This window comes from Pan troglodytes, chromosome 9 (genome assembly GCF_028858775.2).
Source record: "Pan troglodytes isolate AG18354 chromosome 9, NHGRI_mPanTro3-v2.0_pri, whole genome shotgun sequence".
In the NCBI taxonomy this organism is placed as follows: Eukaryota; Metazoa; Chordata; class Mammalia; order Primates; family Hominidae; genus Pan; species Pan troglodytes.
The window spans coordinates 4964316-4977332 of record NC_072407.2 but is presented as its reverse complement, the minus strand read 5'-3'; the positions used below and the strand labels follow the sequence as shown (position 1 = coordinate 4977332).

Below are 13017 nucleotides of genomic sequence, written 5' to 3'. Positions count from 1 at the left end.
GTGCTGGGATTCCAAGCGTGAGCCACCGCGCCCGGCGGAAAAGACTTCTTAAAAGGCAAATCCTAGGCTGACGCGGTGGCTCACGCCTGGAATCCCAGCACATTGAAAGGCCAAAGCAGGCGATCACTTGAGGTCAGGAGTTGCAGACCAGCGTGGCCAACATGCAAAACCCCGTCTCTACTAAAAATACAAAATTAGCCAGGTGTGGTGGCACATGGCTGTAATCCCAGCTACTTGGGAGGCTGAGGCAGGAGAATGGCTTGAACCTGGGAGGTGGAGGTTGCAGTGAGCCGAGATTGTCCCTCTGTACACCAACCTGGGCTACAGAACGAGACTCCATTAAAAAAAAAAAAAAAAGGCCAACCCTAGGTTCACAGTAGTGTTGATATCTTTATGAGTAATGGGGAAGTTGCAAATCTTATCTTATGACCTCCAGAATAATGGCTGATAATATTTAGACTTCCAGCCCCTCTCATTCTAACTTGGTGGCTGGTGGCCTTTCATTCATTTTACAAGAACAGTCTAGTTTTGGGGAAGGGCTATTATTTAAACTATAAATTAAATTCCTTCCCTTGTTTGGCCTATGGCCAGTAATGGACAAGGACCGTTTGAAGGTTAGAAGCAAGATGGAATTGGTTAAGTCTGTTATCTTTCACTGTCATAATTTCCTTAGTTATAATTTTGCAAAGGTGGTTTCAATACTTCCTCTCAGCATGCGTTCCCTTTTCATTTTAATAGTCTTTAATGAACATTAGCTTTTTATTTTAAGTTCAATTTATCAAGTTTTAATTTTATATTTACTCCTCTTTTTTGGTATTTTCTCTAAGAAGTCTTTGCTTGCTCCAAAGTGACAATTTTTTTTTTTTTTTTCTGGTGAGATGGAGATTTACTCTTGTTGCCCAGGCTGGAGTGCAATGGCGCGATCTCAGCTCACCGCATCCTCTGCCTCCTAGGTTCAAGTGATTCTCCTGCCTCAGCCTCCTGAGTAGCTGGGATTACAGGCATGGGCCACCATGCCCGGCTACTTTTGTATTTTTAGTAGAGACGGGGTTTCACCGTGTTGCCCAGGCTGATCTCAAACTCCTGACCTCGTGTTCCACCTGCCTCGGCCTCCCAAAGTGCTGGGATTACAGGTGTTAAGCAACTGCGCCCGGCCAACGCCCAGCTAACTTTTGTATTTTTAGTAGAGACAGAGTTTCACCGTGTTAGCCAGGATGGTCTCGATCTCCTGACCTCGTGATCCGCCCACCCTAGTCTCCCAAAGTGCTGGGATTATAGGCGTGAGTCACCACGCCCAGCCAACAAAAATATTTTCTTATGATGTCTTGGTTTTCAGCTGTTATGTTAGAGTCTTTGAGGCCACTCCAGTTGTTTTTTTTTTTTTTTTGGGGACGGAGTCTCCCTCTGTCGCCCAGGCTGGAGTGCAGTGGCACAATCTCAGCTCACTGCAAGCTCCGCCTCCCAGGTTCATGACATTGTCTTGCCTCAGCCTCCCAAGTAGCTGGGACTACAGGCGCCCACCACCACGCCTGGCTAATTTTTTGTATTTTTAGTAGAGACGGGGTTTCACATGAGCCACCGCACAGGGCCCCCTTGATTTTTGTCTCTTCGACCTAGAAGTGGAAGGTAGTTTTTCTCTACCGCGCCTGGCCCCCTTTATTTTTGTCTCTGTGACCTAGAAGTGGAAGGTAGTTTTTCTCTACCGCGCCTGGCCCCTTTTATTTTTGTCTCCGTGACCTGGATATGGAAAGTAGTTTTTCTCCACCTGTTCCAGCATCTGTTGAGAGGACTTTCTTCTCTCCATTGAAATGCAAAAATAGGAAATATACATCACAGAAGAAGGTATAGAGCAGGTAGCCATCTTTTGTCTTCCCTTGCCACACTGGAAGAACTGTCTTGGGCCACATGTAAAATATACTAACAATAACTGATGAGCTTAAAAAAAATTGCAAATAAAAAATCTCATGTTCTAAGAAAGGTTGCGAATTCGTGTTGGGCCACATGCGGCCTGCAGGCCAAGGGCTGGACAAGCTTGGTGGTATACAGTATTTATTAGGGAAATGCAAATGAAAACCACCATGAGATCTGTCCACATGGATCATAGTGAGAACAAAAGACTGGCAACACCAAGTGCCAGTGAGGATATGGAGCTCCAGGAACACCCATGCGCTGCTGGTGGGAATGAAAGTGGAACAAAGGCTGGGTACGGTGGCTCGCGCCTGTAATCCCAGCACTTTGGGAGGTCGAGACAGGTGATCACCTGTGGTCAGGAGTTCGAGACCAGCCTGGCCAACATGGCGAAACCCCGTCTTTACTAAAAATACAAAAATTAGGCTGGGTACGGTGGCTCGCGCCTGTAATCCCAGCACTTTGGGAGGTCGAGACAAGTGATCACCTGTGGTCAGGAGTTCGAGACCAGCCTGGCCAACATGGCGAAACCCCGTCTTTACTAAAAATACAAAAATTAGGCTGGGTGCAGTGGCTCACGCCTGTAATCGCAGCTCTTTGGGAGGCCGGGGCGGGCAGATCACAAGGTCAGGAGATCGAGACCATCCTGGCTAATACAGTGAAACCCTGTCTCTACTAAAAATACAAAAAATTAGCTGGGCATGGTGGCAGGTGCCTGTAGTCCCAGCTACTCGGGAGGCTGAGGCAGGAGAATGTCATGAACCCGGGAGGCAGAGCTTGCAGTGAGCCGAGATCGCGCCACTGCACTCCAGCCTGGGCGACAGAGCGAGACTCCATCTCAAAAAAAAAAAAAAAAAAAAAAAAATTAGCCAGGCATCGTGGCATGTGCCTGTAGTCCCAGCTACTAGGGAAGCTGAGGCAGGAGAATTGCTTGAACCTGGGGGGCAGAGGTTGCAGTGAGCCAAGATTGCGCTACTGCACTCCAGCCTGGGCGACAGAGCGAGACTCCACCTCAAAAAAAAAAAAGAAAAAGAAAAAGAAAAAGAAAGTGGAACAAAATGAGCTGTGGAAAATGGTCCTATGGTTTCTCATAAACTTAAGCATGTACTTACCATGGGAACTGGCAGTTCCACTCCTCAATAAAAAGTTCTCCACAAGAAGATTGGCACACAGATCCTCATAGTGGCTTTATTGACAAAAGGTCCAAACTAGAAACAACCCAAATGTCCATCAGCAGGAGAATGGGCCAAACTGCAGCCCCTCCACAAAGTGGAGCACTGCCCACCATAGAAAGGGAGCACTGCCTACCATACAAAGGGGAGCAGCCCCTCCACAAAGGAGAGCACTACCCACTATACAAAGGGATCACTACCCACTATACAAAGTGGAGCACTACCCACCATACAAAGGGAACAGCCCCTCCACAAAGGGAGCACCGCCCACTATACAAAGGGGAGCAGCCCCTCCACAAAGTGGAGCACTGCCCACCATACAAAGGGATTCAGCCTCTCCACAAAGGGGAACATTGCCCACTATACAAAGGGATGGCCCCCAAGGGATGTGGTGAGTGAAAGAAGGCCCACATACACACAGAATGTGGCAGCTCACACCTGCATTCCCAGTGCTTTGGAGGCCAAGGTGTCAGAGGCGTTTGAACCAGAGCAAATCCATCTTGAATAGAGGTGGGGTAAAATGAGTCTGAGACATGCTGGGCTGCATTCCCAGGAGGTCAGGCATTCTTAGTCATTGGATGAGATAGGAAGTCAGCACAAGATACAGGTCACAAAGACCTTGCTGATAAAACAGGTCATGATAAAGAAGTCTAACCCTACCAAAACCAAGATGGTGATGAAAGTGACCTCTGGTCGGATGGGCGTGGTGGCTCACGCCTGTAATCCCAGCTCTTTGGGAGGCCAAGGCAGGCGGATCACCAGGTCAGGAGATTGAGACCATCCTGGCTAATACGGTGAAACCCTGTCTCTACTAAAAATACAAAAAATTAGCCAGGCGAGGTGGCAGGCACCTGTAATCCCAGCTACTGGGGAGGCTGAGGCAGGAGAATGGCGTGAACCCGGGAGGCGGAGCTTGCAGTGAGCCCAGATCACGCCACTGCATTCCAGCCTGGGCGACAGAGCAAGACTCCGTCTCAGAAAAAAAAGAAAAAAAAAAAGTGACCTCTGGTCGTCCTCACTGCTCATTATGAGCTAATGATAATGCATTAGCATGCTAAGAGACACTCCCACCAGGGCCATGAGAGTTTACAAATGCCATGGCAATGTCAGAAAGTTACTCTATATAATCTAAAAGAGGAGGAACCCTCAGTTCTGGGAACTACCCACTCCTTTCCTGGAAAACTCATGAATAATCCACCCCTTGTTTAGCACATAATAAAGAAAGAACCGTAAGTATGCTCAGTAGAACAGCCTATGCCCCAGGCCCCTGCTCTGCCTGTGGAGTAGACATCCTTCAGTTTCTTTACTTCTCTGATAAACTTTTCTATTTATTCTTTTTTCTTTTTTTTTTTTTTGAGATGGAGTCTTGTTCTTGTTGTTCAGGCTGGAGTGCAATGGCACGATCTCGGCTCCCCTCAACCTCCGCCTCCTGGGTTCAGGTGATTCTCCTGCCTCAGCCTCCCAAGTACCTGGGACTGCAGGCACACACCACAACACCCGGTTGATTTTTGTATTTTTAGTAGAGACGAGGTTTCACCATGTTAGCCAAACTGGTCTCGAACTCCTGACCTTAGGTGATCCACCCGCCTCAGCCTCCCAAAGTGCTGGGATTACAGGCGTGAGCCACCACGCCTGGCCTGATAAACTTCTTTTCACATTATGGACTCGCCTTGAATTCCTTTTTTTTTTTTGGTTTGAGATGGAGTTTTGCTCCTGTTGCCCAGGCTGAAGTGCAATGGCGTGATCTCAGCTCACCTCAACTTCTGCCTCCCAGGTTCAGGCGATTCTCCTGCCTCAGCCTCTCAAGTAGCTGGGGTTACAGGCATGCACCACCACACTCAGCTAATTTTGTATTTTCAGTAGGGACGGGGTTTCCCCATGTTGGTCAGGCTGGTCTCAAACCCTCGACCTCAGGTGATTTGCCCGCCTCGGCCTCCCAAAGTGCTGGGATTATAGGCGTGAGCCACCATGGCCAGCTTTTTTTTTTTTTTGAGACAGAGTTTCGCTCTGTCTTGCAGGCTGGAGTGCAGTGGCATGATCTTGGCTCACTGCAGCCTTCGTCTCCTGGGTTCAAGTGGGTCTCCTCTCTCAGTCTCCCAAGTAGCTGGGATTACAGGTGCCCACTACCACACTGGGCTAATTTTTTTTTTTTTGGAGGGGGGGACAGTTTCATTCTGTTGCCCAGGCTGGAGTACAGTGGCACGATCTTGGCTCACTGCAACCTCTACCTCCCAGGTTCAAGCTGTTCTCCTTTCTCAGCCTCTCGAGTAGCTGGGATTACAGGTGTCTGCCACCATGCCCGGCTAACTTTTGTATTTTTTTTTTTTATTTTTGAGATGGAGTCTCGCTCTGTCGCCCAGGCTGGAATGCAGTGGCATGAACTCGGCTCACTGCAAGCTCCGCCTCCTGAGTTCACGCCATTCTCCTGCCTCAGCCTCCTGAGTAGCTGGGACTACAGGCGCCCACCACCACGCCTGGCTAATTTTTTTGGTATTTTTTTTAGTAGAGATGGGGTTTCACCATGTTAGCCAGGATGGTCTCGATCTCCTGACCTCATGATCCGCTCGCCTCGGCCTCCCAAAGTGCTGGGATTACAGGCGTGAGCCACCGTGCCCGGCCTAATTTTTCTATTTTTAGTAGAGATGGGTTTTTACCATGTTGGCCAGGCTGGTCTCGAACTCCTGACCTTGTGATCTGCCTGCCTTGGCCTCCCAAAGTGCTGGGCTTACAGACGGGAGCCACCACGCCCAGCCATGGCCAGCCAAATTTTTGTATTTTTAGTAAAGGCAGGGTTTCACCATGTTGGCCATGCTGGTCTCAAATTCCTGACCTCAGGCAACCTGCCCACTTTGGCCTCCCAAAGTGCTGAGATTATGGGTATAAGTCACCAAGCACACCAAAGTGGGCAGATCACAAGGTCAGGAGCTTGAGACCAGCCTGACCAACATGGTGAAACTGCATCTGTACTAAAAATACAAAAATTAGCTGGGCATGGTGGCGGGCACCTGTAATCCCAGCTACTTGGAAAGCTGAGGCAGGAGAATCTCTTGAACCGGGGAGGCAGAGGTTGGAGTGAGCTGAGATCGAGCCACTGCACTCCAGCCCTGGGCGACAGAGCAAGACTCCTATCTCAAAAAAAAAAAAAAAAAAAAAGAAGAAAAAAAGGAAGGGAATTCTGACATCGGCTACAACACGGATGAACCTTGAGGATATTATGCTAAGTGAAACAAGCCAGTCCAGAAAGGACAAGCACCGTGCGATTCAGTCATCTGAGGTCCGGAGAGTGGTCCCATAGAGGCAGAAAGCAGAGTGGTGGGTGCCAGGGACTGGAGGAGGGAAATGGGGAGTGGGTGTTTTATGAGGACAGAGTTTCAGTTTTGCAAGATGAGAAAGTTCTGGAGACAGTAGTGATGATAGCTGTACAACATTATGAGTATACTTAATCCTGTGATATTCTGATAAATTAGATAATGGATATAGACAGAGTGACAGATATAGATAGATTAGAATGACATAGACACATAGGTAGATTGATACACAGAGATAAGTAGATATAGATAGATACAAATAAGATAGATCGATCAATCCATGTATCGATAGAGGTGTATATATAGCTTCTAGAGACGAGGTCTCACTATGTTGCCCTGGCTGGTCTTGAAATCCTGAGCTCAGCTGGGTGGGGCAGCTCATGTCTATAATCCCAGCACTTTGGGAAGCTGAGGAGGGCGGAACACCTGAGGTCAGGAGTTCGAGAACAGCCTGGCCAACATGATGAAATCCCGTCTCTACCAAAATACAAAATTAGCCAGGCGTGGTGGCAGGCGCCTGTAATCCCAGCTACTCAGGAGGCTGAGGCAGGAGAATCGCTTGAACCCGGGAGTCAGAGGTTGCAGTGAGCCAAGATCGCACCACTGTACTCCAGCCTGGGCAACAGAGCAAGACTCCATCTCAAAAAAAAAAAAAAAAATCCTGAGCTTAAGTGATCCTCCCGCCTCAGCCTCCTAAAGTGCTAGGATTAAGGTGTGAGCCAGTGCACCCAGCCCCACAGAGGTTTTCATGCAGGGTTCCTGCCTCCTACCTCCCACAGCTCTTGTTACAGTCTCGTATAATGTTGAGGCGCTTTAAGCCTTTAGAAGCAAAATTTCTCTCTGCCCTCCTGTCTCTGGCTCCTCTTTCTCCCATAGAAACCAGAACCACTTTTCCCCAAAGCCAGCCAAAAAACCTAAAAATAGGCCGGTTGCAGTGGCTCACGCCTGTAATCCCAACACTTTGGGAGGCCGAGGCGGGCGGATCACCTGAGGTCAGGAGTTCAAGACCAGCCTGGCCAACATGGCGAAACCCGGTCTCTACTAAAAATACAAAAAAATTATCTGGGCACAGTGGCTCACGCCTGTAATCCCAGCTATTTGAGAGGCTGAGGCAGGAGAATCGCTTGAACCCGGCAGGCGCAGGTTGCAGTGAGCTGAGATCACACCACTGCACCCCAGCCTAGGCAACAGAGCAAGACTCTGTCTCAAAAAGAAAAAACAAACAAACAAAAAACTAAAAATAGGACTCTAACCTCCCCTCGCCTGTCTTGGAGATGGCCATAAATAAATTCTCTGACCTTCCTTGTCTGACTGTGGGTCACAAGACCCCCATTTCTGAAGGGGCCCTGCCCCACACCCCAGGGGAAGGAACGCCGCACAGAGAGGCCGTGAAGAATCTGCACAGACAGGCCCTGCTGGGTTTAGATCACACCCTTTTGGTCCAGTCCCATTTGTACACAGCTGTCAATCATGCCTATCCAATGAAGTCTCCACAAAAGACCCAGGAGGACAGGGTTTGGGGAACGTCCAGATAACTGAACACATGGGGCTGACAGGAAGGTGAACAGGAACTCCTCTGCGTGCAGGGAGGGTGGAGCACCCCAACTCCACGGCGACGGAAGCTCCTGCTCTCGGGGCCCTTCCAGACCCCACCTTGTGCATTTCTTCATCGGGCTGTCTTTCTATGCTTTTAAATATTCCTTGTGATAAATCGGTAAACGTGTTTCCCTGAGTTCTGTGAGCCTCTCTAGCAAATTCATCAAGCCCAAAGAGGGCGGTGGTGGGAACCCCAATTTAATGCCATTTGGTGACACCTTCCAGAGGCCTGGACTCACAACTGGTGGGAAGTGTGGGGCAGTCTTGTGGGACTGAGCCCCCAGCCTGTGGATCTGGGGCTAACTGCAGGTAGACAGCCTCAGAAGCGAACTGAAAGGGAGAACACCCAGCCGGTGTCTGTGGCAAAGCTGAGGGCTTGCTCGGTGTGCGGGAGACACAGCTGACTGCCTGCTCCGTGTGCAGGAAAAACGGAGCTGGCTGCTTGCTGGGTGTGCGGGGAGAAACAGAACTCCTCTGTGTCTGTTGCAAAGCTGACTGCTTGCTTGGTGTGCGGGAGAAACAGAAGTTCTCTGTGCTGATTATTACTGTGCAGTGAGACCAGAGGGAACACGGTTTGAGTTTTTCCACTTTCTCAATGCCACTGAACTGTACAATTGAAAATGGTTAAGATGGTAAATTTTCCTTGTTTTTTTTTTTTTTTTTTTTTTAATTTTCCTTGTTCTTGACAGCCAGTTTTGGGGGGGAAAAAGATGGAGCCGGGTGCAGTGACTCGCGCCTATAATCCCAGCACTTTGGGAGGTGGAGGCTGCTGGGAAGATCCCTTGAACCCAGGAGGTCGAGGCTGCAGTGAACCCCAATTGCCCCACTGCACTCCAGCCTGGGCAACAGAGCGAGACGCTGTCTCAAAAACAAAACACAACAGGCCGGGCGCGGCGGCTCCCGCCTGTAATCCCAGCACTTTGGGAGGCCGAGGCGGGCAGATCACAAGGTCAGGAGATCGAGACCATTCTGGCTAACATGGTGAAAACCCGTCTCTACTGAAAATACAAAAAAAAATTAGCCGGGCGCGGTGGCGGACGCCTGTAGTCACAGCTACTCGGGAGGCTGAGGCAGGAGGATGGCGTGAACCCGGGAGGCGGAGCTTGCAGTGAGCCGAGATCGCGCCACTGACTCCAGCCTGGGCGACAGAGGAGACTCCGCCTCAAAAACAAAACAAAACAAAACAAAACCAAAAACAATGATGGACCATTGAGCTGTGGAACATATCAGGAAACTTACCCAGCACGATGAGGTTGTGAGTGACTTATTTTGGGAACTTCCTGACAGCCGTTGCCTAGGACCTGTGAGTGGACAGCACAGCTGGGCTCAGTCTCCAGACTCACTCCAAACCCTTCTCATGTCCATCAGTCCCGAACCAATTCCGACCCAAACATGCCCAATCCTAAGGAAGCCTCCTGAAGACTCACCTGAAGCCACACCCCAAAACCTTCCACACGCCCACCCCGGCCCTCCTTTCCCCTCAGACCCCGTGACGACCCTCAGGCGGGATTCCGGCCCCGGCAATGGCGCCCACGCAGACCCCGTGACGACCCTCAGGCGGGATTCCGGCCCCGGCAATGGCGCCCACGCAGACCCCGTGACGACCCTCAGGCGGGATTCCGGCCCCGGCAATGGCGCCCACGCAGACCCCGTGACGACCCTCAGGCGGGATTCCGGCCCCGGCAATGGCGCCCACGCAGACCCCGTGACGACCCTCAGGCGGGGTTCCGGCCCCGGCAATGGCGCCCACGCAGACCCCGTGACGACCCTCAGGCGGGGTTCCGGCTCCGGCAATGGCGCCCACGCAGACCCCGTGAAGACCCTCAGGCGGGATTCCGGATCTGGCAATGGCGCCCACGCAGACCCCGTCACGACCCTCACGTGGGGTTCCGGCTCCGGCAATGGCGCCCACGCAGACCCCGTCACGACCCTCAGGTGGGGTTCCGGATCCGGCAATGGCGCCCACGCAGACCCCGTGACGACCCTCAGGCGGGATTCCGGCCCCGGCAATGGCGCCCACGCAGACCCCGTCACGACCCTCACGTGGGGTTCCGGCTCCGGCAATGGCGCCCACGCAGACCCCGTCACGACCCTCAGGTGGGGTTCCGGCTCCGGCAATGGCGCCCACGCAGACCCCGTGACGACCCTCAGGTGGGATTCCGGCTCCGGCAATGGCGCCCACTCAGACCCCGTGACGACCCTCAGGTGGGATTCCGGCTCCGGCAATGGCGCCCACGCAGACCCCGTGAAGACCCTCAGGTGCGGTTCCGGCTCCGGCAATGGCGCCCACGCAGACCCCGTGAAGACCCTCAGGCGGGGTTCCAGTTCCGGCAATCGCGCCCGCTCGGCTGTGTCAACGACCCGTGGCTTCGTGGCTGTCCTGGGAGCTAGCGCTTTCACACTTAAAGAGCACATTTCTATAAATAGTTATACATTTTTTTTGAGACAGGGTCTGGCTCGGTTGCCTAGGCTGTAGTGCAGTGGTGTGATCACAGCAACCTCCATCTCCTGCACTCAAGTGATCCTCCTGCCTCAGCCTCCCAAGTAGCTGAGACTACAGGCACGTGCTACCGTGCCCAGCTAATTTTTGTGTGTGTGTGTTTTTTTTTTCTAGACGGAGTCTCGCTCTGTCACCAAGGCTGGAATGCAGTGCCGCAATCTTGGCTCACTGCAACCCCCGCACCTCGGGTTCAAGAGATTCTCCTGCCTCAGCTTCCCAGGTAGCTGGTATTGCAGGTGCCTGCCACCACTCCTGGATAATTTTTGTATTTTAGTAGAGACGGGTTTTCACCATGTTGCCCAGGCTGGTTTCAAACTCCTGAGCTCAAATAATGCATCTGCCTCAGCCTCCCAAAGTGCTAGGATTGCAGGTGTGAGCCACTGCACCTGGCCTAGTACATCTTTGTTAAACAAAAAATCTAGTGAGCAGAGTGGCACTGGTATCCACGTTTGCAAAATCTCTGTCATGCTTGGGTTCCTAGCAGCTCTGTCATGCCGGGGTTCCTAGCAATCCCAAAGTGCTGGGATTACAGGTGTGAGCCACTGCACCTGGCCCAGTACATCTTTGTTAAACAAAAAATCTAGTGAGCAGAGTGGCACTGGTATCCACGTTTGCAAAATCTCCATCATGCCGGTTTCCTAGGCCCAGGGGTCCTCCTCCCAGGGCCTGCCTAGGCCTCTGGGAATCATTGTTCTAGGTGAAGTATGTGAGGAAAATCTGGCTTCATCCAGATTTGTAGTCGGAACAGGGAAGGGCACCCTGATAGCCTTTCTGGATCATTGTGGACCTTCTGTGACTGGCTCTTAGGCCCGTGAGTGATGCTGGAATGTCCCGCCTTGGTCGTGGGGTTTCCCAGACCCCCAAGTGCTGACCCCTCCAATTTCAATAAGGAACGTGCACGTTCCCTAACTGAGCCTATCAGAAGGAGCTTCAGGGCCGGGCACGGTGGTTCACGCCTGTAATCCCAGCACTTTGGGAGGCCGAGGCAGGCAGATCATGAGGTCCCAGCTACGAGGTTGGGCCACTGCACTCCAGCCTGGGTGACAGAGCGAGCCTCCGTCTCAAAAAAAAAAAAAAAAAAAAAAAAGGCTTCAGGTGGTGGAGCAGCCTTGCCTATGGTGGCAGTTTCCAAAACTCTAATGTTCACTGGAAAATGGAGATTTATCACGGCAGTGAAGAGGGTCCGTTGTTTTCACTTTGTTCATTGTGGAGACAATGACTACCCACGTCTCGACACAAGACGTTCTTTCAAGTAACCTGGGGAAGCTGGCCAGGTCAGTCATGGCTGGGACATGGCTCCCAGCTCTTCCCGGGCAGCCCCAACACCTAGGCAGCAGGCGCCCGGGACGCTGGATGCTTACGCTTCCAGGTGAGACTGCGTCAAATCAGTGACGTTTGCTGGTCCACCCAGGACATCCCCATGAGTGTGTGTCGGGGAAGAATGGGGGCTGCTCATATTCGAGCAAAGGTGAGTGCGGTTGAGAAGGCAGGCTTCTGTGTTTCACGGGGCTGCCATGGCAAACGCCGCACACTGGGTGGTGTGAACAACAGATGCGTCTCCTCTCTTGGTTCTGGAGGCTGGAGTCTGAGATGCAGGCGTGGCGAGGGCTGGTTCCTTCCAGGCTGTGTGGAAATCTCTGCTCTGGGCCTCTCCAGGCTTCTGTGGGAGCTGCCGCTCCGTGTTGCTCCTTAGCATGTAGAAACCTCCCCCTCCTCCGGTGATCACCCCGATCATGTCTGTGTCCACGTTTCCCCTTTTTATCTGTTGTTTTGTTTTAATTTTTTTTTGCCCAGGCTGGAGTGCAGTGGTGGGATCTTGGCTCACTGCAACCTCCACCTCCCAGGTTCAAGCGATTCTCCTGTCTCAAGCCTCCTGAGTAGCTGGGATTACAGGCGCCCGCCACCACGCCCGGCTAATTTTTGTATTTTTAGTAGAGATGGGGTTTCACCATGTTCGCCAGGATGGTCTCGAACTCTTGACCTCAAGTGATCTGCCCGCCTTGGCCTCCCAAAGTGCTGGGATTACAGGTGTGAGCCACCTCGCCCCGCCTCCCCTTTTGATATATTAGGGCTACCATACTCCAGCATGGCCTCATCTTAATTACATCTGCAGTGACCCAAATAGCGCAACAGTCTGAGGTGCTGGGACAAGGACTGAAATATGAATTTTGGAAGGACATAATTCAACCCAGAGCACCCTTTTTTTTGAGACAGCGTCTTGCTCTGTCACCCAGGCTGGAGTTGCAGTGGCACCATCACAGCTCATTGCAGCCTTGAACTCCTGAGCTGAAACAATTCTCTCGAATCAGCCTCCTAAGTAGCTGGGACCACAGATGCACATCACCACACCTGGCTAATTTTTACATTTCTTTTTGAGACGGAGTCTTACTCTGTCACCCAGGCTGGAGTGCAGTGGCGCGATCTCGGCTCACTGCAAGCTCTGCCTCCCGGGTTCACGCCATTCTCCTGCCTCAGCCTCCCGAGTAGCTGGGACTACAGGCGCCCGCCACCAGGCCAGGCTAACTTTTTGTAT

The 13017-nt window shown here is 51.8% G+C and overlaps 1 protein-coding gene across 2 annotated transcripts in view; it reads right to left on the bottom strand.

Moving 5' to 3' along the window:
- TALDO1 (transaldolase 1) overlaps positions 1-9409 on the bottom strand; it is a 28349-nt gene extending 18940 nt beyond the window's left edge. Inside the window, exons 1-2 of one of the 2 annotated variants that reach the window (XM_063783682.1) lie at positions 9224-9280; positions 3021-3116 (exon numbers count right to left, since the gene is read on the bottom strand). The gene's annotated coding sequence lies outside the window, so the exon portion shown is untranslated. Of the gene's footprint in view, positions 1-3020; positions 3117-9223 lie in introns of both variants that reach the window. The other variant, XM_001148375.8, reaches the window with a different exon arrangement.
- Between the last annotated feature and the right edge of the window lie 3608 nt (positions 9410-13017).